General features: G+C 38.1%; 1 protein-coding gene across 6 annotated transcripts in view; it reads right to left on the minus strand.

Annotated features, from left to right (window-relative positions):
• Positions 1-26,327, minus strand: part of Dlg2 (discs large MAGUK scaffold protein 2) — a 1,919,116-nt gene that overhangs the window by 948,313 nt on the left and 944,476 nt on the right. The gene's annotated exons all lie outside the window — the stretch shown is intronic.

Here is a 26,327-nt window from a genome sequence, read left to right on the forward strand (position 1 = left end):
TCTCTTTAGAGAGGAAGGTCAATGATAAGTGCCTAATACTCACAAAGAGTCACTGAACTAAACAAAATTGACCATGCTCGGTGAGGCAGGAGTTTCTGCTACAATATGTCCTCAATATTTTCTTGAAAGTTTTAATTCAACAGTAACTTATTGAGCTGGAGTAAGTGACAGTGGTACAGATCAAAGGAGGATTTTCAGAGAAGGTCAGAACCTGATAGAAATGACTTTCTGTAAGAGAGAGCTTCTGGGGTGTTCTCTCTCAGTAAACAGAAAAGTAGCTCAAATAACATGGCTTTATTCATCTTTGAATGCCAAATACTATTTCATATGGTCGTCTCGGGATTAAAGGAGTCAACTGGTGAAGACATGTAATCAATTCCCCTGAATTATATCAAGGGAAAGACAAGTAAGGAGGAAAGAAAATGGTGAAGACTATGTGGAACAGATGAGTATAATGCCAGTCGAACAAACTAGCCTTGCCTGCGTTGTTACTGGGAGCAAATCTTCTGGTTATCTTCAGAGTATATTTGTGTAGAAACACAGGAGATGAGAGACTTTACAGCCAACTCACACTGGTCTCCAGCAAAACAATCTGTCTTTGCCTCACTTTCTACCTCCAGGGCTAGACTGTCTGCTAAGTTAAAATGATAGATGGTCCAGAAGAAAAGTTTGAATCAGCAGGTTCAAGAGTATTTGTCTTAGAACTTTAATAAAAGCCCAGATATACTCAAAAAGGAGCACCAAGAACTGAAATATTATCCTGTAAACTTGACTGTGCCTTTCTTTACATAACTTAAGTTGGCATGACAGTTTCCAGTTCTGTGATGCATTACTTCTTATTCCTTCCTAGCATCCTATTGTCAGGACAAGAATATAGTTTTGCTTACTATGTACTTAGATATTATCTGAGTGTGACTCTAAAATTTGGTCAATACTTCTGATACACAGGTAGGTTTGCTGCCAAGCATGGGGCCAATATTATCTTTGAAAACGGTGACAAATCAGCTACTGACATTTGCTGAGCACTTATTACTCTTCAGAAGACACTCTGAACTCCCTCCGTGTTATTTAGTTTAGGGAGCATATAAATTAAGAGCTCTGAACCACTTTTACACAGGGAAACTGAGGCTCAGGTATGGACATTAGAGCACATTGAACTCATTCATTTGTCTTCGAAAGTTCTCATTTCTCCACCACACTGTCTCTGCAGAGGGAAAGAGACTTGTCCTTGTGGAATTTCTTTCCATCAGGAAAATTACAGACATGATTAGGTAAATTTACAATGCCAAATGCTACCTAACAACTAAATGTTTATCTTATTAGAGCCCATTGTGGGCATTATTAATTCTCAATTATTAATGAAATCCTTTTTATTATCAAACTCTGTTATGACTGGATATTTTAGTTCAGCAAAGGAAATCTCATTACTTATTTATCAAAGACACAATTTAGGCCACACTTCAAAGAGAAAAACCTGAGATTGTGTGGACATAATTGGCATCATCCTTTTTAATCTTTACAGTTTATCTTTACAGTTTTTTTCTTGAAACCAAAACTTGATTTAATTAGAAAGGACTTCTGTAGTATTTTTCCAGAGTTTTAAACCAATTTTGTGCAAAGCCATTGTTTTCTTAATGTTGAAATCTTCACAGAGCACCACTTTCCACTAGACATCTAAGAAATGATCCAGAGCATTCCCTATGAAAAGTGATGGCTGACAATGTGTGCTTCACATGGTAAAGGGTCTATGAAATGATGTTAGCTGCAACACCTATAGGTTAACTTCAATGTTTTTTATCATTTTTTATTTTAATTTTAAATAGCTTGTTTTACATGTCAATCCCAGTTCCCTCTCCTTCCCCTCTTCCCGCACTCCCCTTCCCCCTTCACTCCCACCCTATTGCCAAATCCTTCCACATAGGGGATATCAGAGTCTGTCATTTTACTCTGGGTAGGGTCCAGGCACTCCCCTAAGAGTCCAGGCTGAGAGAGCATCCCTCTTTGTGCTATAGGCACACGAAGACTGTTTGTATATCAGGGATAGACACTGATCCACAGCTCAGGGCCCCATAGGTTGCCCAGGCCTTCTCACTGACACTCACATTTGGGGGGTCCAGATCAGTCCCATGCTGGCCTCCCCACTGTCGGTCTGGGGTCCAAGAGCACTCCCCTGTTCAGATCAGCTGTCTCTGCTGGTTTTGCCAGCCCATTCTTTGCCAATTTGCTCATCACTCCTCTCTCTGTCACTGGGTTCCTTGGGTTCAGGTCAGTGATTAGTTGTGTGTTTGCCTCTGCTTCCATCAGTCACAGGATGAAGGCTCCCGGATGGTTATAGACATCAAGTTCATTATCAGGAATGGGCATTCGAGGTGGTCCCTCCACTATTGCTTAGCTTGCCAATTGATGTTATACCTTTAGATCACTCGAGGTCACTCGGGTGCCTGATCTGTCTTCGATCCTATGATTCCCTCTTCCCCCTATTCTACCCCCACCCCCTCAACTTCCTGTTCCCCCATGACCAACTCTCTTCCTCTTCTCCCCCTCTCTTCTTCCCAGGTCCCACTCCCCCCAACCCCTCGCCATGTTCCCCATCCATTCAGGGGATAGAGAGTCTGGGAAACAGGAAAGAACCTAAAAGATATGCATATATGCATAGTACCCAAGAGAAGAGGATGGAGACAAGATCCTCTGAATGGATGGGGAACACGGTGAGGGGTGGGGGGGAGTGGGACCTGGGAAGAATAGAGGGGGTAAAGAGGAAGGGAGTTGGTCATGGGGGAACTTCAATGTTTTTAATTCTTTTCTTCTTTTCCCCTTTTTTTGTTTAAATTAGAAACAAGCTTGTTTTACATGTCAATCCCAGTTGCCTCTCCCTCCTCTCCTTCCCTGCCCCCGACCTACCCCCTATCCCATTCCCTTTCTGCTCCCCAGGGAGAGTGAGGTCTTCCATGGTGGATCTTCAAAGCCTGTCATATCATTTGGAGCAGGGCCTAGACCTTCTCCCTTGTGTCTAGGCTGAGAAAGTATCCCTCTATATGGAGTGGGCTCCCAAGGTCCATTCGTGTACTAGGAATAAATACTGATCCAATACCAGATGCCCCATAGATTAACCAGACCTCCAAACTGACATCCTCATTCAGGAGGTATGAACAGTCCTATGCTGGTTTCCCAGTTAGTCTAGGGATCTTGTTCAGGTCAGGTGTTTCTGAGGGTTTCTCCAGAAATTGAGCAAATAATCCATTTGCAGAAGAGTTAAACTGAGTTCCTCCTTCAAACACATGCAATATAGGTCTATCTTTGATATCAGGGCTAACAGGGATAGCATGGATAGCATGCTTGATATTCTGACTTTTAAATTCTCTGATGTGGAATTAGTAAACAATAGCAGTAGATAGGAAACCAGAATTTAAATTCAGGAGGCTTGGTTCTATGTGTGTCGCACGTGGACCCAGAACTGACTATGTGGGGGCCTTAAGACTGAGGAGTCTCATTACATACCTCAATAGTGTCCCAATCTCACCATTATCTTACTCAGCCTCCCAAGTGCTGAGATTGCACGTGGGCAGTGCCACACTTGGCTCTGGGTATAATTCTTTGTGACAGTTTTCTGTACCTTGGCATGAGCACGGTGAATTGTATCCTATTTGCTGCAGACAATTAGTACTCATACATCAAAGGAACAATGATAACTAATTCCTTCCCAGAAACATGGTACAAGCTATCAATAAAACTGAAAGTGCAATTATAAAATTAAAAGTACCATTTAGCAATCTTATGCTACACCTGCCTATCTATCACCATAACAAACATTTACATATACTATTTATAATATCTTTTGTTTGTTTACAAGAATGACACCATACAGGCACTGCCTCTGTTTTGAAGCTATGCATCCTGAAGTTGGGTAAGGATGATAATAACGTATTTAAGACTTCAGAACCAAATTTCTGAAGGTGTTGAATCAGAGACACTTAACTTGAATTATAGTTACAGCAATTAGAGGTTAGGAAACTCTGAACAAGTGTTTAATTTTTACTTAATGTCAGAACTCTAATTTTCAAAACAAATGGTAACATTTGCCTTGTAAAATTATTGTAGGTTATAAGTAGCATTAAATGTTCCTAAAATACTTCCATATGCTCACTAACAGATTTACATTAATCACTGCTTTGCTACCATTTAATATTAACAGTAGTATAGAAAAATGTGAGTTTTCTTCAGACACAATGCAAAATAGCCTATAAGGACTCGTGATGAAGGCTAGAGGTTTCTTTTTTTTTCATAGATTAGAGCCTGTGTTTATACATGGGAATTTGAGGAAGAAAGCAGTTGCTGGTCATATTTTCCAGACTGTAATATAGGTAGAAAACTGTAAAGTATGTCCCAATCCCATACACCTTGACTTAATATTTACAAATGGGTTGTGAAAGCTTATGCTAGACAGGATAGTAGTCTCCCAAGTGGCTACATTCCAATTTCTGAAATGTATAAATATGCTGCCCTACATAGCAGGAGTAACTTACATATATGTTTAGATTAGGGATACATATTTAGATGTTTTTCTGGATCATTTAGTTGGGCCTGTTGCAATTATAGGAGTTCTTGAAGAGTCAGGAAGGACATGTGAGGGGAGAAGCAGAGTCAGAGAGGAATTGCAAACACTCTGTTTCTGTTTGAAGAATGTTAAAAGTGAGCTACTTCTGGGTGGAGAGGCAGAAAAAAGTAGTCCAAAAATGTTGTAGGAGCTTTCTTTAGAAGCTAGAAAAGTCAATGAGATAAATTTCTCTCAGAGTCTTTACACCTTGATGTTTACCTGGGGAGACTCATTTTGTATTCCTTATTTTCATCCATGAAATAGTAAATCCATGCTGTTTCAATCCAGTCAGTTTGAAGAAACTTCTTGCAACATCAACATGTAACTAATAAAAGGACAGTGGGAAGTGCTCAGTGAAGAGGATAGTACCCCTGGTTCTCAAATGAAAGGGAGGAAATAGAGACAGAAGTTATTGCAATATCAGGCAACATGTCCCAGAGGGGATGATATACCTGCATGTCACAGGCAATAATTCTGTCCTCTCTGCCAATGCAGCCTCCCTTACTGCTGCCAGCCAGCCATGGCTTTAAGGTGTAGGTAACTAAGATCATTCTACTGCCCTATCATTAATTCTTATTCATCCTGAAATCCTTTGGATAATACTCTGGCTACTCAAGTAGACATTTTTGTTGATGATTTGTTTATGATCTAACAAACAAAGGTTCCCTGAAGATTAGACTGCACAGCTAGCCACACTAGTTAGCCATAGAGGTGGTGGCACACACATTTTAATCCTAGCACTCAGGAGACAGAGTCTGGGCTACATGAAATTGATCCAGTTCAAAAGAGAAACAACTTAAACAAAGATGATCCCAGCACTTGGGATCATATGCCTTTAATCCCAGCACTAGGGAGGTACAAACAGGAGTGACATGGATGGATGGAGAGAGGAATATAAAGCAGGAAGAGACAGGAGTTCAAGACAGTCAGTCTCAGGAGCAGTCTGAGGATGCAGTCTGAGGATGCAGTCTGAGGACATGATCACTCCTTTGGTCTGAGCATTGGTAGAGGTAAGAACTCTAGTGGCTGGCCTCTGTTGGCTCTTTTGTTTCTCTGATCCTTCAGCTTTCACCCCCTGATAGCTGACTCTGAGTTTTTATTATTAAGACCAATTAGAATTTGTGCTACAGACATTTCTACAGGAGACACTGGCTGAACACCAAGGAAACGTTTTATGTTCTTGGGAGATTAAGCACTTATCTCAGGTCAATCACTAGCTTGCCGTTTTGTGTTCTCTGCCACTCATATGCGTCCAGAACATCTTCTGTGTCAGTAACAGTACCATCACCTTACACATAAGACACACCTCTTACCTTCAAGTAGCTCACAGCCTGCTAAGAGAATGAGACTGAAGATTCATTAATAATGCAGTGTGTTAAATATTAAAATAGAAGTCAATACACATTACTATGAAAATGCCAAGAAGATAGGTAGCTTAATTTTGAGGGAATGTGTGGAGGCTCTGAAGAGTGTATGAACTTAGATTTAAAATATTATTTGTGTTGTCATTAGTCAATAGACTGAACATGACCAATTTAGGATATATAGCAATATTGAATCCTTGTTTTATACAGTTTGGTAGTGAAAGCTAAGAATTGATTGTGTAGAATGCTTGCTGGAACAGCCTCCTTCCTCTTTGACATTGTGATGGTATCTGTATACTTCTTGATTCTTCTATCATTTTTTTCACGGAAAGCAAAGGGGACCTAATAGCCTATCCTAGGACACATTAATTTTTCATCAAGAAAAGAATTTAAAGAAGTCACATGTTCTTAAAATGTTTCCTAAGACATGGAATGAATTAATTTTGATAAATCAGCATGCTTGGGGTTCTCACAATCCCTGTTATAAAACCATATTTCTCTTTTACTAGAAACAACTATATTGTTATCTAACTACATTAAGTAAAATTCACTCAAATTTATTGGGAAAAGATAAAGGGTCTTACTACTTGGCTGGAAAATGTGAGATTGTTATAAAACAATCTCATATCTATAAATATGAAGCATGATTAGGTTATGCTTTTCCTACTCTAGCTTATGCTGAGCACATAAAGTGACAATATTAGTTGTTTGTTATGTAGACATAAATAGCTTATTCTCTATGGAGTAGCCAAAGAAGCATTTTCAAATGATAGATTACATCATCTTACTCCACTGTTCACAACCCTCCACTGGCTTCTCATCTCATTATGAAATCTTATTTTCAGTTTGTATATGCATGGAAGCTGATTACCTGCCCACCTTAACCTCCTCACTGCCTCTCTAGCTTCACTTTCTACTACCCCAGTGATTGTTTAGCTGTCACATAGCTTTTCTGATATTCTATGACTGTAATAATCAAGGCTCAACCACAGCACTTTTGCAAAAACTGATGTTTTCGTTGGGATTATTTTCCCCAATTCATACAGGAATAATATCCTTATTTCTTTCAGGTTTTTGCTCTGTCTACCTAATTCCGTCTTGGGCACTCACGTGTCTCATTACTGGCTCCCTCTAAGATCCTCAAGTCTTATTTCAATCTCTGTAACTCATATCATATCCTGTTTTATGATGGTATACTCTTGTTTGCTTATTTCCATAGGGTGGTGAATGTTATAAAGAAAGGAACTAGCTTAATTCAATTAATTAACTGTTTAATTCACTATTGTATCTTTATAGCATTATTTTGTGCCTGACACAAAACAGATACTAAATGTTTGTCTTCAGCTAAATGCTTACATACAGACCACACAAGATTCTATAAGTACATTGTTTTGGATTTTTTACCATATTTGCATGCTGACAATAATAAAAGTAGAAACTGAAAACAAGCATTTTAGTCAGAAATCATTTGCTTTATTTGTTGATCAAACAATAATAATAAGTGGTCTCTTATATTAGGCAAAGTTGCCACTGTGGAAGTTCAAAGTGTTATATCTCTGCTGACTGTGAAAGAGAAAACTACCTTTTGATGTGTCTGATACCAAGCTAGACCTGAGCTTAAAAATGTATTATCTAATATCCAAGTATTCTCAAAGTAAAATTGGCCACATTCATAAAAGTGAAGCATTTCACTCTTTATATTTCACATTAATGAGAAATAATTTATAAATAATATCTTGACTACATGCTATCAATAAATGAAAGAATAAGAACTTTCTAAGTTTTGATACCTAAGCAAGATCATCTTGAGTTTGTGGCCATCATAGTTTAAATATCCAGGCCCCATTTCAAAATAAAATTAAAGCGGGGGTAAGGTAAGTACACAGTGAATAGTAGGATACTTCCTATGTTTTAGGAAATTCTTAAGTGTTTGTGTTGAACAGGTGCAAGAACTTAAAATTTTACAAAATATCCTGGTGATCTAACTATAAGGGAATCATATAGTCCAATACTCTGTTTACTCACTTATAAAATGGGAATTAAACAGTACTAAACTCAGTGCGTTGTTCTGAAGAATTATTTTCAAATATAGGTAACACGTAGATTGGCACATGTGGGTACTTTTTTCTCAGCTGTTCTTGTTACCCACAATGAAATCACTAGGCACTCAGACCTTTCAGAAAGGCATTGTGCTATCTTCATCCTTCCCTACCTGTAACCATCATGATAGGAATTTAATTGATATTGAATTAGTTATTACAGAATAAAATAATCCCCCTAGTATTGAAGAAAAAGCAACACAATTCTGGATTTAATGAGAACTCTAAATGTGGGAACAGTTAAGTATTCCATTTGGGAAGCCCCCAACAAAAGCAGCAAAATTTGAGAAGTGGAAAGAATCTACAGGGATGGAAAGTCTCTTTCCCTCATGATAAAAATCCGGTGAGTAAGGGAATTCTAACTGGACTCCAGAAGCAGGAAATATATATTATTTTTAGAATATATCTTCTAGATAAGGAAAACTGCATCATAATTTAACCCATAAGGTGGGTGTGATAGTGTATTCTAGAAAAATTACAGCTTGTTAAACTTAAAGCTTCTTGCTAGATTATGAAATGATGCTTTTACTATTTTATTAAAGTGTGTGTGTGTGTGTGTGTGTGTGCATGTGCTGCATGCATGTTCACATGTCAGTGTTTGTGTCCTCAGATTCAAGTGGTATCACATCCCATAGAACTGTTATTATAGATTGTAAGACACCTAGTGGGTGTCTTTTGTACTCCTCAATGCTGAGTCATCTTTTCACTTTTCTTGGTCTTTCCTTCCTTCTCTTCCTTCCTCTTGCTTCTTTCTTTCTTTCTCCTTTACTTTTTCTTGTTTTTATTTATTTTTATCCCTGCAGTGCTTGAAATGGAACCCAGGACATTCTGTATGGTAAAGAAGTGTCCCTCTATTCAGTTACATACACCCTCAGTCCTTCCTTTTTTCATTTATATTATTTTGTTTTGAGGCAGGTTTGACCATTTAGCCCAGGTCAGCCATAAGCTTGTAATCACCTTGTTTGAGCTTCTCAACTGTTGGGATTACAGGCATGAATTACTACACCCTGTGTTGCAATATTTTATTTTTAAGCAAAAATACTTACTATCTATCAAGTTGACATATGAGGATTTGAATAAGATGAACAAATACATGAAAAAAATTCCATATTCATTGGAAATTCTACTTATATTTAATTCAACAAAATATATCATTTTGTTGCACAGGTTGAATAATTCCTTCATTGAGATATTATTATAAACTAATGTGCATACCAAATGCATACCATACACTTAGGTTTCAAATAAAATTTCATTGAATAATTCAGTTGAGGGACTAACATGGTGACAACCAAAGTAATGTGTAGTGCATTGATCATCAACAATATTATGGTTATGATTTTTATGACTGGCCACTTGGTGTTGGATAACAAATTAAGGACTTCTTCCCTGGGTAAGACTATTTTTCTACCTCTCAGCATTCTTTAATTGTTTGTAATTCTTTGCTTTTAGTTGAGGCTAATGAGATCTTGAAGAAGAACCTACAACAACCACTTTACTAAACCAGCCTATTTCCGAACTACATGTCAAAAACTTAACCTTGTTTTCACAGATAAGTTTAGGTTTCATCTCCCATCAAAGAAACCTCTCCTTGTAACAGAAAGAGACCGTTATACAAGATCATAACCCATCAAAATGCAAAGAACAAGCAACCATGTGGTGCCCTAACCAATACATTGATGACACAACTTCTATATACAGGGCTCAGGGATAATTTTGGAAGAGATGGTAACCAGAGAAATATGATATGTGCTTTTGAGATTGTGTCTCCTAGAAGTGTCAAAGAAGCTAAACCTAGGAGGTCTCATCAACACAGTTACCTAAACAAGATGACCCAATAGACATGGTAATATGAAAAGGTTTCAGCAAACTGTATTTTTGAATATTTGCCTGAAATTTTTACTATTGTGAAAAATTTATTGCCATTTCTTTAGCCCTCACAAGCAAAATGTATTTATTGACAGGCATATAAGAACATCTAGTAAATTACCAGAAGCCATATATGAATGAAAGGACAGATGCATTATTATAGACTATTCATATGTAAACATAAATAGATAGATTTCCTTTTATTATTCTGCATACTGTACAGCACGTAAGACAATGCTTGGGACCTATAAATCAAATGGTGCCTAACAACCAAACTTCATTTTCTCACACATGACAGCCCTATGCTCAATATCAATTCTCATTTAAATTTCTCAAGAATTTTATGTCTATATTCTTTTTTCTTTAAATTAAAAGCAATCTTATTTTACAAACCAATCCCTATTCCCTCTCCCGTCCTCTTATTGCCTACACTAGCCCCATCCCAAACCTATCCACTCCCCAGGGTGGGTGAGGCCTCCCATGGGGTATCATCAAAGGCTGTTACTTCATTTGGGGCAGGACATAGGCATTCCCCCATGTATCTAGACTGAGAGTGTATCTCTCCATAGTGAATGGGCTCCCAAAGTCAGTGAACTGGAGATAAATACTGGTTCCACTGACAGATTGCCCTGGTCTCCCAACTGACACCCATGTTCAGGGTACTTGGATCCAACCTATGCTGGTTTCCCAGCCATCAGACTAATGTCTGTGCACTTCCACTTTCTCAGCTCAGCTGTTTCTGTGGGTTTCCCCAGCATGATCTTGACCCCTTTGCTCATCACTCCTCCGTCTATACAACTGGATTCCAGGAGTTTATATTCTTGAGTAAAATTGATCTGTGATTTCCAATTGCATCAAATTACTGAGAAGAAAAATGCATCAGTCTTGACCACCCTTAGGAACATGAAATTAAATGCATGGTGTGTCAAAAACAAAAACAAAAAACAAAACAAAACAAAAAACCAATGTTAAGTGAATGACTGGACATGTGGAAAAGCAAAGCTAAGAGAGACCAATGACCTACAGTACATAGAATGAACATGGAAAAGTCTGCTCTGAACCACATTATTGCAGTTTAAAGTTCTCAGCCTTATCAATTAATGTGCAGTTGCTAGGGGCAGAGGAAGGTAGTAGAGTAGGGTTCTTCAGTTACTATCCCCAATGGAAAGAAATAAGAAACATCAACTGTAACAACTGTTCACATATTAAAGCAATCTTATATGAGTCAAAACTTCAATAAGGGGGCACAGTACCTGGCTGATAAGAAAATCTCTGAAGAGAACACAGGATAATTTGTGACATCATTGCCATGACACCGGACAACACATCACAGAAAGAGATAGTCCTTGTAGAAAAGAGAGGAAATGAGCACAGGACTTTGCTGTGCCCCTTCCTGCCCAAGAGCTCCCAATAACAAAGCAGCCTCACTGTCCTATGCTCCAGGCTGGACTCAGCCTCTTCAACTGTTCTTGCACAAGGTGATACCACACAGACTAGGTTTCAAGGACTTCAGGATTGATTCTACCTATGGGCTTCAGCTGCCTGGGAATTTCAACCCTCCTCACCACTATGAAAATCCATAGTGTTTCTGTTTATCTATGTAACAGTGGGCTATGTGATCACTAATATCAAGAAAAAATGCTGCTGATCACAGATACAAATCAAATAAAATACTTGGGAATACATTTACTCAAGGAGTAGAGGTATTCTTACATAAAAAATGTAGAATATTTGATCAAAGAACCTGGAAGAGACACAAGTAAATGGAAAGCTATTTTGTATTCACAGAATGGAAAAGAATTCTATTGTGACAATGTCCTACATTTCTGCTGCAAATGGTCTACATACGCAATACAATTTCTTTCCAAATGAGCACCAAAAACAAGCTCCTAAGAAAAGAGCAAAACTGAAGGACTCAGTCTTCCTGACTTCAAAGTACCAGTCACAACTCAGTGCGAGTAGCTGAAAGGGAATGGTTCCTGCATGAAAACAGACACAGACCTGGGTAGCAAAACAAAGAACTCAGAAACAAATCCATACATTCATAGCGAAAAGATGTTTGGAAAAGGTGCCAAGAACTCACAATGGGGAAAGAGCAGTATTCAAAGACAGTGTTGAGAAATACAGATATCAACTTGCAAAGAATGAACTTTGACCCTTATCCTAAACCACGTAGAAAACTCAACTCTGTGCATAAAGGCCTGACTAAAGACCTAAAATTATAAAACTTCAAGAAAACACACACACACACACACACACACACACACACACACACACACCACAGACACAGTCTCTCTCTCTCTCTCTCTCTCTCTCTCTCTCACACACACACACACACAAACATTCTCACATACACTTGCAATCACACACACAAACACATACAATCTCACATACACATACAGTCACTCACACACAAAGAGACACACACAATCCCACATACACATACAGTCACTCACACACAAAGAGACACACACAATCTCACATACACATACAATCACATACGCACACACACACACACACACACAAACACACACACAGCTTTGTGAAACTTTTCTTGGCTAAAAATTTCTTGGTTTTATTTGTTTTTGATATGACCCAATAGGCAAAGGAAACAAAAGCAAAGCTATGCCAACACAATCACACCACCCTAATCACACCACCTTAAAAGCTTCCACACAGAGAAACAATCAGCAGACTCAAAAGAAAACTGGGGATTTAAAAGAATGCAGGCATTATGCTGAGTACTTAATATTTGAAATCTATAAGAAACTATTTATCTAGGTAACAAATAACCTCATTTTTTTTACAAGACAGGGTTTCTCTGTATTGTTTTGGAGGCTGTCGGACCAGCCCGGCCTCAAACTCACAGAGTTCTGGGATTAAAGGCGTGTGCCACCAATGCCAAACTATTTTTTCCAAAGAAAGGAAAATCAGTATATATGTGGTAGTTTGACTGTAATTGGCCTCACTAATCTTACAGGGAGTGGCATATTAGGAGATGTGGCTTTGTTAGAATGAGTATGATCTCATTGGAGGAATTGTGTCACTGTGGGGCAGGCTTTGAGGTTTCCTATATGTAGAACACTGCCCAGTGTCTCAGTTGACTTCCTGTTGCCTTCAAGATGTAGCACTCTCAGCTCCAGCACCATGAATACCTACATGCCTCCCTGCTCCCATCATGATGCTAATGGACTGAACTTAGCCACCCCAATTAAAATTTTCTTTATAAGAGTTGTTGCATGATTTCTCTTCACAGCAATGAAAATCCTACTTAAGATAATATCCAAGAGTTGTTTGCATGTGAATGTGTATTGCTATGTTAGGGTATAAAATCAAACTAATGCCCTCCCATTCATGCGTGTATTATAAAAAATAATATATTATAAACACAATAGGCTATCATTCAGCCACTAAGAGAAAAACATTCTGTCATTTGCAGATACACTAATGAGCCCAAGAGGTGTTATTTTAGCTAAAATAAACCATAAACTGAAAGGATAAGCCTGCTTATGTATATGTAGACTCTGAAAAAATTTACCTTGCAGAGTCAGAGAGTATAGAGTCAGTTACCAGAAACCATGGTATTCAGGGATGAGACTCAAAGTAGGCTCAAGGCATGCAAAATGACACTTCTAAGTTTAACAGATGTACTGGATAGCACAGTGATTGCAGTTGACAGTGTATTACATTATATTATTAGAAATTTCTAGGAAAGTATATTAGAAAGAATTCTCACTGTGAAAATATTAATCATATAAATTAATACATATTTTAATTATCTAGAGTTAATCATTCCACAAGTGGCTATCCTTTTACAACAGTATGTTATAAATTGTAAATACATAAAGCTTTGTAAGTCAGCCACACATGACAAAGTTTTAAAGACAAAATGAGGTCTGACCAAGGGACTAAAAGACAAGAGAAAAAAGCACAAGAAATACTCAGCTGTGAGTATGCAAACACTCACAGCATAAAAGCATTAAACATTCCATACAAAATGTATTTAAATCCAAAATGCTTTATTCAACATAGACATTATCCAGGATGTCAATAAATTTTCTTTAAAAAAAAAAGGTCCAAAGAACCCCATAATAAATTCCTTCCACAGATTCACCTACTGAAATAAGGATGGGCATATCAAGAGCACTCCAAACTGTCAGTATCTGCTTCACAAGGGCCCATCTCACGTGAGCATTTATTTGACAGGGAAACAGCTCAGGCTCCTGCTTTTTTTTTCCCTTAAATTGATGAGATTTTTCCCCCAATTAAATCACCCAGTGACAGCAGCAATTCTATTAGGCTACTTTCTTAGCACAGTGAGAAGGGAGAAAGATAACAAGGTAACGCGGGATACAGCATAAATCACTGTAAGGAATGTCACTCAGTGGCTCTGGATCCAACCCAAAGCCATGAAATACAAGATTATGTTGGACGCTGAAGTGAAAAATACCACGTGCGTTTCCCTGAGACTCAGATGTTAGTCCTCAGCCACATTTTATGTAACAACAGTCTGAGCTGAGGATGAGTAAAACAGAGGCTGCCGAACCTGGGGAGCCTCCTACCCACATTAAGCTAATTGAGTTGGAGACATCCAATTCATCATTTTTGCAGCTTGATTTATAAGCAGCTCACCCTGCCCTGGAGCGGGAAAGGGGAATGTTATGAGCTAGCTATCCTCAAAATTTCAAAGCTAGCAGCTTGGAATTTGTCAATTTCTTAATGGCACCGAAAAAAGATGAATCCAATTCAAGTGCACCTCTGCGACCCCAATGAAAAAATAAATATCTAGTGCTCACTTCATAACTGACATTTCTATGAACCGTCTTTTCACATATTGGAAATTCTCTGTGTCAGAAACCTATGGAAACTGCATCATGATTTTAGCAGGCTGATGGGGGTAATTTGAAGCAGTTCTCTGCTGGGATGAGACCTTCATTCAACATAAAAGAAAAAAATCTTAAGACAGCTGAACTCCAAATGTAGAGCTTCAGCCTCTCAATGCTCTGGCTTACATTGCCTGTAAATACTTAAGACACTGACTAATAAACAGAAAATTGTCTTGGACAATACATGAGAAACCAAGAGAGAGGGAGCAGGCACAGCGGCTCTGGACTGCTGAGAGCACTCTTCAGGAGCTGGTGCAATTTGGTCTTCTGCACTGAACCTGCCTGAGACTCATGGTCATTGCAGTTAGGGTCTGCTGTAGAGCTGGACATACTTTGTATAGACAAAGAATTGGGAACGCAGTTTTTCTATTTTTCTGACACTTACAAAGTGTTTCTTTTAGAGGAGGGCTAAGAATTCCTTAACCAGGCAAAAAGTCTGAGCCAGAGAAATGAGAATCATAAATTCTCAGGGATGAAAGGAAACTAGAAATTCATCCTGTCCAGTTCATCTTCACCTCAACTGTCTGGTTCATGGAGTCCATAAAAAGGCTTCATATAATCCCTTTCTTCCTGAAATTATATGCAATTTTCTGGCATGGGTTGCAAGTTTTATTTGACAAAAAGAACATAATCTTTAATTTCTCATGGGGCTAATAATTTGAAACATTCAAAGTAGAGTTCCAGATCCTGTCACCTCTATCATCAGTATGATAGTTTGCATGCTTGTAGGTGTTTGTAGCCTTTCTCCCTCCATCCCTCCATTTCTTTCATTTCTTCTTTTTCTTGTTATTTCTATTCTTCTCCCACCTCTCCAGCCTCTCTCTATGAGACAGGCTCACATATATCCCAGGATGCACCAGACCTCATGATAGAGCTGAGGATAACACTGGACTTCTGATCCTCTTGCTTCCACTTCACGAGAGCTGGAATTAGAGATGTGCACCACCATGTGGGAACCAAACCCAGAGTTTCCTATAGTCTACAAAATCAACAACAGAGCTACACCCCTAATCCCACACTGAGATTCTCCTGCCCTCTCTCTGAATACACAGAGGAATAATTACAGGAAACTCACTACTTAATGAGGCAAACTATTCTGTCTTTGGTGCAAGTTTCAGAATTGTACTTTATAAATTTACATGACTCTGTTACTCTCCTCATTGACTATACTTGATGTCTCCAAGTTCACATTAATTGTACAGAATACTTTCTTGTTTCCTATAATTTTAGGACAATATTTACCATGTCTACCTGAGCTGGCTATTCTCTAAGGACAACTTCACTCCTGCCATTGATTCTCACATTTGACTTGGCTTTAACCCCATCTCAAGCCTATTAATTTCATCCCTCTCTGGAAGAGCTTTCATTTGCTGCCATTCTCCCCGAAGCAGACTTCTCACATCCCAGTGCTACACTCCACATTAGTTCAGAACCACCTGTCCTCCCTTTGTTCTTGATATGACAATTGCGTTGGCGTGCCTATCTTCTGATGACAGTCACTCTCTGACTCACAAACTTGTGCCTCCCTTAGCTTTTCCTCTCTCATGTGCTGCTGCTCTCTCCTCACTGATCATTCTAAAGAGTCAGAATGGGCAAAAGAAGATGAAAGGAAAATGGAATATGGAGAAACAGGAGGTAGGATTTGGTATAGAAGTGAGGGGAACTTTAAGTGTAAGAAAATTTAGCTGGCAAGCAACAACCTCCTTCAATTTAATGACGTGAATTTATTATTATACTCAGGACACTCATGTAGAAACTGGACTCAGAGCTGCCTAATTGGTATCCAACTGACACACTTATGACATCAATCCTTATCCATAATATCTCCCTGCCACCCCAATGTCCTTCACTAAAAAAAGCATATAAGAGAATTAGCCACATCAGCACTGCACTGATGAGTATGTGTCCATTTAGTCACTCAGTAGCACGTATTTATCAGATCGCGTGCCATAGAATTGTAGCACTTATGTTCCAATAACCATTATTCCACTTAATAAGGGCCCCAAGCCATAAAAGTAATGATGCTGACAGTTTTATTACAATAAGCTGCTGCGGACTTGATAATGTGTTTTGTAACAAATAAGTGAGACTTGCTTTATTGTATTAGTTGCTTTTGATTCCTAACTGTGACAGATTTGTAAGTTAAACTTCATCATAAGTACATCTCTACAGGAAAACTCAGTAAATGTAGACTGCAACTGTTGCCCCAGGCATTCTGAGGGGTCTTTGAAGACATTCCCCAGGAGCAGACAGATGGTGCCACTGCATGTTGAGTGGACAGCAGCACTTCAGTGTTCAGTGCTCTTCAGAGAGAAATTAATACTCATTTTAGAAAGGCTACTTTAAAAGTTGGTGGTGCTTACTAATAATTAAGAATTGATCATACAAGTGCTTATGAATCAGTGGAAACTTAGATGATCATCAAAGCTATTTATTATATTATTATTACATTAAATAAATTCCTTCATGTACACTATGAAGAGTTGAAAATAGATAATCTCTTCAGTGCCAGTCTTGGTGCTCAGTTATTATTTCAAGCTAATTTTCATAAGTGGCCTTGACTTCCACATGTCTCCAACTGCTTATTGGCCATTAAGGTACACACAGGAAGGCTATTTTCCTGAGTGTCATGTATATAGATGGACTTTATTATAAGTACTTGCTTATTTTGACTTCTTTGTATATGTGGACATGCACACGACATGACAGATGTGTATAAGCCAGAGGACAACTTGGAGGATGACTCTCCTTCTGCCATGTGTGTCCTGAGATGGAACTCAATGAATTTTGGAAAATAGCACTTTTACATGTTGGACCGTCTTGCTGGCCTATGTATAAACATGCCTTTCTTAAGTACACCTTGACCATACTTGAAATGAACTTACCTATGATCCAAAACTGGCAGGAAGCCCTAAAACACTCAGTGTTTAGTTGACTCACAAGTAACAAATCATGTTCCCTCAAAAAGCTTTTGGCAAGAATAAGCTAGACTTGGGGAAAACATTGCAGAGCGCTATTTGTGTTAAGTCAGCTCACTACATACAGGCAGCTTCGTTGATAGAGAGAACAAGTCATTTCCACTTTCCCTTCAATGTTTGCATGTGTACATATGTGTATATATATCATATAAACCATTTTATTTTAAGAAAAAATACTTTATTAATTCTTTGAGAATTACATGTAATATATACTGATTATTCTCACCCTCACTCCTACCAATTTTCTCTTAAAATTACATCATGTGGTTTTTTTAATATTACTACAAAGGAAAGCAAAACACAGCCCTCTGAAATGCTATTTGCGCTTATTCAGTTTATATAGCTTCTGATGATCAAATAATTTACACCCATCCTATTGTTGTCCCTATGAAAGGCCTGACTTTAATTATTTTCACTGTTCCTTCTGTCTTGAGATTCTATGGCACTCAATTGCTGGTAATATACCAATCTTAAAATGAGAAAACTCTGTTGTACCATGAATGGATTTATGCCCAATATCTCTCAATTAGTAACTGTGAACACAGAACATCTTCCCAAACATGGTATTCATTTTCCTTGCCCATAAGGGAGGAATAATAACACATATGTCCTTATATCTCCCCTTCTCCCTCTCTCATCCCCCTTTCCCTTTCACTCGTCAAAGTGGGTAATGCCTTGCTTGAGGAGTCAACAAAGTCTGACATACTGAGTTGAGGCAGGACCAAGGCCCTCCTCCATGTATCAGGGTTGAGCAAGGTATCCCACCTCAGGGAATGGGCTGCAACAAGCCCTTGGAATAGGTCTTGGTGCCACGCCAGAGGTTCCCCCCAACAGATCAAGTCACATGATTGTCACCCACATTCAGAGGGTCTACTTCAGTCTCATGCAGGTTACATAGTCCATTAGCTCTCACTAACTCCAGCCAGCTGTCCTTGTGGTTTTTCCTAACATGGTCTTGACCCTCCCTTGTTCATATGATCCCTCCTCCCTCTTCAACTGAACTTCAGGAGCTCAGTTCAGGACTTGGCTGTGTGTCACTGCATCTGCTTACTAGATGTAGGCTCTATGATGAAAATTAGGGTAGTCACTTATTGATTAAGGGGGAAAGTCAGTTCAGGCACCCTCTCCACTGTTTCTAGGAGTTTTAGCTGGGTGTCATTCTTACAGATTCTTGGGAATTTTCTTCCTTACCCCCATAAGAGCAACCTCTATCAAGATGTCTCTTTCATTGCTCTCCCCCTAGCAGGGAGGGGATGGGAGATGGGAACATGAGGGACTGAGAAAGCTGGTAGAAGCTCTTGAAAAGGCAAGTGTACATGGCTAAGAGATGCATCACCATCTTGGTTTTATTTTGAGAAATCCAAGCTCTAGTACATGAATACCTATGACATCATATGAAGTTGTATACTTTAGAAAAGTCAGAGTGTATGCTCATGCATGTGTGCTTGTGTGTGTGTGTGTGTGTGTGTGTGTGTGTGTACTCTTACATGGCATAGTGCACATGTGGGCAACTTTGGGTGTTGACTCTTGCCCTCTACCTTGTTTAAAAGAGGTTCTCCAGTTAATTTCTGCATATCCCAGACTAGCTCGCCCACCAATTTCTAATGATTCTCTGGTCTTTTCCTCCTGTTTGGATGTAGAAGGACTGGGATTACAGATCATCATTGCTTTAGTAAATTCTTACTTGGACTATTCAAAACCCAGTTGTGTGTCCACAATTCACTGGCTATACTTCATTTGATATAAAGTGGTATCAACTTGCATAGGAAAGATGACTAATTGAATAGTACACCCTTGCTTATCCTAAATGAAACCATACTATAAAGTCATTATCTCCAAGACCACAATGATAGGGAAATGATAACAATAATTAATATCTATTTACAGTTCAGAATTTATATCATTAAGTTTAGATATTTCTCACTTATGTGGATTTTCTGTTTCTTTAATGCAAAAACAATTATAATTAACTGGGTACTTGCTAGGTGTGAAGGGTAACTCTAAATATTACTTCTTATGCATGATCTTTAGAGATCCTTACTACCGATAATCCTGCCCTCTTATGTACTAGACGGAACACATTAATATGTTTATAATAGGATGCAATAGCAGATAACAAAGGCATGCTTGTAGCCCAGGACCTGTTGATTCTAAATATCTTTTACTTCCCCAAAGTATACATGTTTTTGATTTTCATGATAAGCTTGGAAAGAATAAAAAAATTTCAAGTCAATCAATTTTGATATTGATTAACTTATCTACTGTGCTGGTATAGAATAATATATATATATATACATATATATATATAGACTTTTACAAAGGAGAAATAGTTGACAACTTTCTTACTCAGAGTGTGCAACTACTTTATTGTTTAATGGGGAAGATGGTCTGGGAATTTCAGGTAACCTAGAGCCATCAATAACACTAACATCACCAGCAGCAATAGGAGATGTCTCTCACTCATGCCAGCCTCTGTGGGCTTTAGTAATTTTTTATTGTAACATTGGCTTTGGCAGTAATGAGAATTTAGTCTTGTGAAAAGTTATATAGATAAATGAGTTAACTCTTTAGGGACATTTGCATAAATGGTTACCATTAATACTCATTCCAGACTACTATAAGAACCTTTTGTTTAGAAATTATTGCGTCTTTGATATATATGTGTATATACATATATATTAACCTAGTATCTATTTAAAAATTGCTATTATTACTATTATATAGATTAAAGAAGCAGAAGGTTTAAGTATTATTCTGTAATCCATTTTTCAAAAGCCATAATAAACACATTGTGGGCTTCATCTATTGACAACTCTTTTTTTCCCTCTTTTTTTAATGCATATGTGCACATGTATATATGGAATCCAGACAACCTCAGGACTGCCATGAAGCTTTTCTCATAGGGCCTTTCACAGTCCTAACCCTTACCAATTAGGTAGTTTGACACTGATTAAACTCATGTTTTCATGCTTTCAAGGAAAGTACTTTAACCCCAGAGCCATCTATATCCCTCTAGACCCAGAGCTGTGACTCTCAACCTGTGGGTTGTGAACCCTTTGAGTCTAAACAACCCTTTCATGGGGTCATCTAAGACTATTGGAAACCCAGACACTTTATTTATGATTCATAACAGTAGAAAATTACAGTTATAAAATATCAACAAAAATAAATTTTTAGTTCGGGGTTCACCACAACATGAGGGACTGCTTTAAAGGGTCACAGCAATAGGAAGGCTGAGAATCACTGCCCTAAATTCTTGAATTGTGAAAGGCAATGATAGGCCTCCTTCTCCTTAATTTTTTCTTTATTTTCAACACCTGACCTAAAGAATTAAGATATTTGGTACAAGCTGCTGTGGTCCTTTCCAATTAGGTAAAATTAAAGCAAAATATGTCGCATTTGCCTATAATTCCAACCAGAAGTTTTTGTGCTCTGGTTCAATAAACATTTTTCCTAGGCCATGGAGCACTTAGCCACCTCCTCTTACCAGGTCTGGGCACAAACCGTATGCAAACTTCTGCCAACCTCTTCTGGTATCTTTATTCACTACATACTTTTCAATTTAGTCTCACAAATCTCAGCTTCTTCCCATAAGAGCAGATGCTCACAGAATCATCAGCTCAGCTGCTTCCACCATCTAGTGGCAAGAGACAGAAGTGAACAGATTTTATATTTTCCAGAATTGCTAATACTGAAAAATGGCAAGAATCAGCTAACTTTTTTTCCCAATCACTGGCTTCCTAAAAATACCACATCAAAAAGTACAAATAAGCACTGTTTTCAGCAGGTGAAGTTCAAGATCTTGTAACTTCTGAGGTCATGTGTAGCTTTTGGTTGTTTTCAGTTCATTTTTCCTTCCTACAGTCAAGGTATTTTTCATGTACCATGCAATTTATGAAGCATCTACTGCCTGTAGGCCCCTCTGTTCCCACAAAGTCCTAAGTGGTCAGAGTGGCTCCTGTGTCTCAGTCCTCTATAGTACTTTCCTTTCTGAGTAACCCTACTCATATAGTTTGCACTAGAGGGATGATCTGTGCACTTCTATTTCTGTATTACACTCTTCATCTTTTTCCTCTGTGTTTATTTTTGGGGGGTGGGGGAAGCAGGAATCACATTTGAGGTTTCAAACATGCTAGACAAATGTTCTATCAGAGAGTTACTTATGCAATTAGTCAAAATGAAAGTGCTATGTAAGTTCTACTATTCCCTCTTCTAATTTCACTAGAGAGACCTGATGGTTTACTTCCTAAGCAGTCAAATTCATTGTTTGTCTGTGCTCAGTGCCACCACTCTATCTCAGAATTCATCCACCTTACCTTCTTTGAGCTGCCCTTGATTCTGATCTCACACTTTCCTAATTTTTCCTCAACACTGGTACATCACATGAATAATTGTGTAATTTGCAAGTAGGACTATGTCATTCTCCATTATAAACTTTGCAGACATTCCTTATTACTTAGAAAGTGAAGTCAAATCTTGCCAGAGGTCATTCTTTGCCTCTTTGCACCCCCTCCCTTGGTTTATGGAATGCCTCACACTCACCCAGTTCACTGCAATCTACAGTTATCATGTCACCCTTCTTCCCTATTCAAGTACCTTCAGTTCCCAGAATTCTTGGTCACTGTTATACAATTACTGGACTTAAGGACAACTTTAACCTTTACTCCTTATCTTCTATAAATCCCTCTAAGGTTCTTACTGTGATCACAGTCATGCCCTATCCAGCAAGAGAGGGAAAAATTAGTAATTAATTATAGATCTTGGGAGGTTTCACCTTTTCTTTGATACTTTACTGCGCACAACATGACATAGTGTATGTGTCACTCTCCAATCTGAAAATCTAACTGCAGCATGTAGGAAACCTGTAGACAAGCTCTTTAGATCTCAAGGCATAACATAGGAAAACAGTAGACTGGAGGAAATCAAAGATGATTTCAAGAATGAATCAATAAATACGCACTATCTTTTTTTCCCTTAATGCTTAGGTTAATAGCATCTCAAAAATTCTGGGCATTTTCCCCAAAATTACACAGACTGAGAATAACAAATTAGGCCTCCAGTGTGTATTTTTGACTCTGAACCCCCATGATGGTTTATATAAGAAAATAACACAACCTGGTCGTACTGCGATAAAAGGTACTGATGTAGAGAAAGATGGGTACACTCAGATACTATAACAAAAAGAAAGAAATCCAGGGATTTGTTCTAAATTCTAGCTTAGAATATTCCTATACTATGAATTCATACAACATTTAACAAATAATAAGGCACTGGTATCAATAATGAGTCATTCCATTTTCTTTACTTCTTCTTGTAAAGAACTTTGTATTGATTTATTTTTTCTTAAATGTCAAAAAGTATATGAGTGAATAATTTAAATATAAAGAAATTGAGGCTTATCAAAGCTATAACTTGATTATACTCATATAGCTAGGAAGTAAAGGACATGGCTTCTTTTGACTATAGGACCAGAATAAAGCTTTACATCATCCTCTTCCATTGTTTGCGTTAGATAGTCTATGTGTCTATTATGGTTTTTCCCTGGTCATATCTGCTTAGCTAAGACATATGTAATTCAGAAGAAAAAGTTCCATGAACAATTGTACTTAGGTAATATCTTGCTTTAGCCATATCCCCATCTCAGAGGTTGCACTGCATGTTCTATTAAAAGCTCTGGGAAATTTTATGCTAAGTTAACAGGGTTCACCTTGGAGCTATGTTGAAACATGTATTTCCTTATTTTCTATATACTGCTGATGAGATTCAACCAAAAGCATCTATGAAAATGTAGTTTGATTTCATTGCAGATGTCATGTTGACAAAAAAGGGGAATTAAAGCAGCAACGCAATCAACAGACAACAGAATCCAGAAAATAAAAATGTAGTATAGTGCAAAGTAGGTTTCATGCCTACTAAAACAACAATGACATCTATGAAGGAGAGCACTCTATATTGCCCAGCAAAAGGTACTTAGAATAGCAAAAGAAAGTCCATTTCCAAAATTTAACTGTGATGGAGATGTTCACTCTGTGTGCTGTATGATGACCAATGGGTAGACTCAGAGCTAAGAGCAAGGAAGAGGTCTCATGGCACCCTCAGCTTGTGCATATCCATGAGAAAGTTCCTACTACCCTAGGAAGAAAAATCCCCAAAAAATGCTTGGCAGTTCTTTTACCTGTGGTTATTTATGTCGCCTTCCTTCAGATTGAAATTGCTCCTTAGAAGGCCAATTCTTGTCTGTCCACAGATTCTCCAGTGTTTCCCCACATGTACTCACCCAGTGCCCAGTTGCTCAAATGAATAGCTCTTTCCACAAACTCACTAACCCCACATTCTAGTAAAGCTTCCCAGAACCCTTCATTCTAGTCTCAACAAAACCTACAAGGACCATCAATGGTGCAACTAATACAGTTCCCACCAATTGTATTTTCCAGTCAATAACTGCTGATTCTAAAATGACCATCGGAATTTTACTGTACTCTAGGCATCAATTTTAATGACAAGATACCACAGATTGTGGTACACAGACAGATTTCAGTTATGTTGATATATAAGAAATTATGACATTTAGGACAACGAAATTCTGGATCAGTAAACATTAGGGAATGGAGAATGTGATAGAAATTAAAGAAACCCTCTCTCAATCACTTGTAAACTAATAAGTACTCATTACAAAGTACTCTGTCACCCAAGGTCCCACAGTATAGAAGATGGAAGGATCTGAGTTTGCAGACTAAGAATGTCTAACAAGTAATTATAACTCAACTTACCAGGGAAGTGACATGCACATTTAAATCCATATTGTTTGTCTGTCCATAACCTAATGCATAGAGCTGACCCTCAGTTTACACTTACCAAACAGATATAAACTGGAGAGAAAATTCTTCATGCTTTATTATAGACTAATTTATTTATTACTGTGGTTATGAACTAGTTTCTTTTATGGAACATTTTAGATGGTGTTTGAAGAAAAAGCATCCCCATCTTGTGGTAAGGAAAACAAATTCCCTTAAACTTATTGTTAAAGTACATGATTTTTTCCAACTCTGTACTTCAGACTGGCCCAGGCACTTTCATGAAAACTAGCTAAGCAAACCAATTTATCACACAGGTACCAAAGACAAGAATCTTAGGACTGAGGCATTAGGTGATAGGAGGAGGGGAGAAATGATATCAAAGCTGTAATGCTAAGATTAGTCAACAGATGAGTTAGAGGCTAATCAGTATGATACTTAAATAGTTACCTAGCAAACTCATACTCTGTTTTTGATATGCCATATGTAAATTATTAATTAATACCAGAGAACTCCCTGGTTTACTCAGGGAAATTCTGGGGGCATTCTCTGACTGTATGCCATGCCTCCTTCCTCTTGCCTCTTTATAGTATTTGAGCCAGGAACACTAGACAGATCAAGAGAAGCAATGAAGTTGAAAACACATTTATAATTGAGCATTTGTACATGCTTGGCATTTTCCTGATTTTAGGAGGTTTCCTTTGAGTGAAAATAATATGCCAGTTTTCCAAACACTAGAACTGTGACAATAGGACAACCTCTTACCGTCTTGACAAGGAAATTAGCCCTGTCACTGTGGAAATGCATGATCTTGGACTTACCATGCCTGGCTATGCTGGAGCTACTCCTAATGGCAGTAGCTCTTCCTGTGACTCTCTTCCTGAGTCTCTTCATTAGCTGAAGTCAGTGGCCTGAGTCAGCCATGGCAGGCATATTATGCCACAAAACTGGTAGACTCCATAAACAGGGCTGATTGTCTTTAAAAGTTGGCATGTTTATTTCTATAACTGCTGTCAGAGGAACGTATTACAGTCTTTTTTGCCAAGATCATCTAAAAGTACATCCTGTTTAGTATAATATCGCTAAGATGCTCAAGACAAGCAAATGCTGGCCTCACAAGGGCTACCTCATAGCCTCAGAATGAAAGTCCTAAGCAAGCTGTTCTTTCCACTCTAAATACCTTGGAGGCTATTCACCATGAACTCAGAGCTCCAACCAGTGGAAAAAAAAAACTGTTCCTATCCTTGGCATTTCATATGAGATGCTTATTATTCATACATGATACTATAAAATATGGTATGTGGAAAATTCAATAAGAATCAACACTATGGTAGAATCATAAAAACTAACAAACCTTAGTGAAGAACAGAGTACTCAATAAGTTACAGGAAACCCAATATAAAGCCATTGGATTTGGGCTGGTAATACAGCTCAGTGGGTAAAGTTGCTGCCGACGCAAGCCTGGTTTTGTTCCTTAGAGTATAGCTGCAGGTTAAAGGAAAAAACCGACTTCCCTGATTTCCACACACACATACACACTGAGACACACATGCACCCACACACTATACACCCTCATAGAATAATGACAACCAAAATTTAAAAAGAAATCATTGAAATTATAGATAGCTATTCTGATATATCTGTAAGGGAAAGAACAAAGGAAAATACATATGAATACACACACACACACACACACACACACACACACGAGATAAATCTAATCGGTAGAAAAATCAAACTTCT

The sequence above is a fragment of the Mesocricetus auratus genome, unplaced genomic scaffold (genome assembly GCF_017639785.1).
Source record: "Mesocricetus auratus isolate SY011 unplaced genomic scaffold, BCM_Maur_2.0 Super-Scaffold_4256, whole genome shotgun sequence".
Taxonomy (NCBI): domain Eukaryota; kingdom Metazoa; phylum Chordata; class Mammalia; order Rodentia; family Cricetidae; genus Mesocricetus; species Mesocricetus auratus.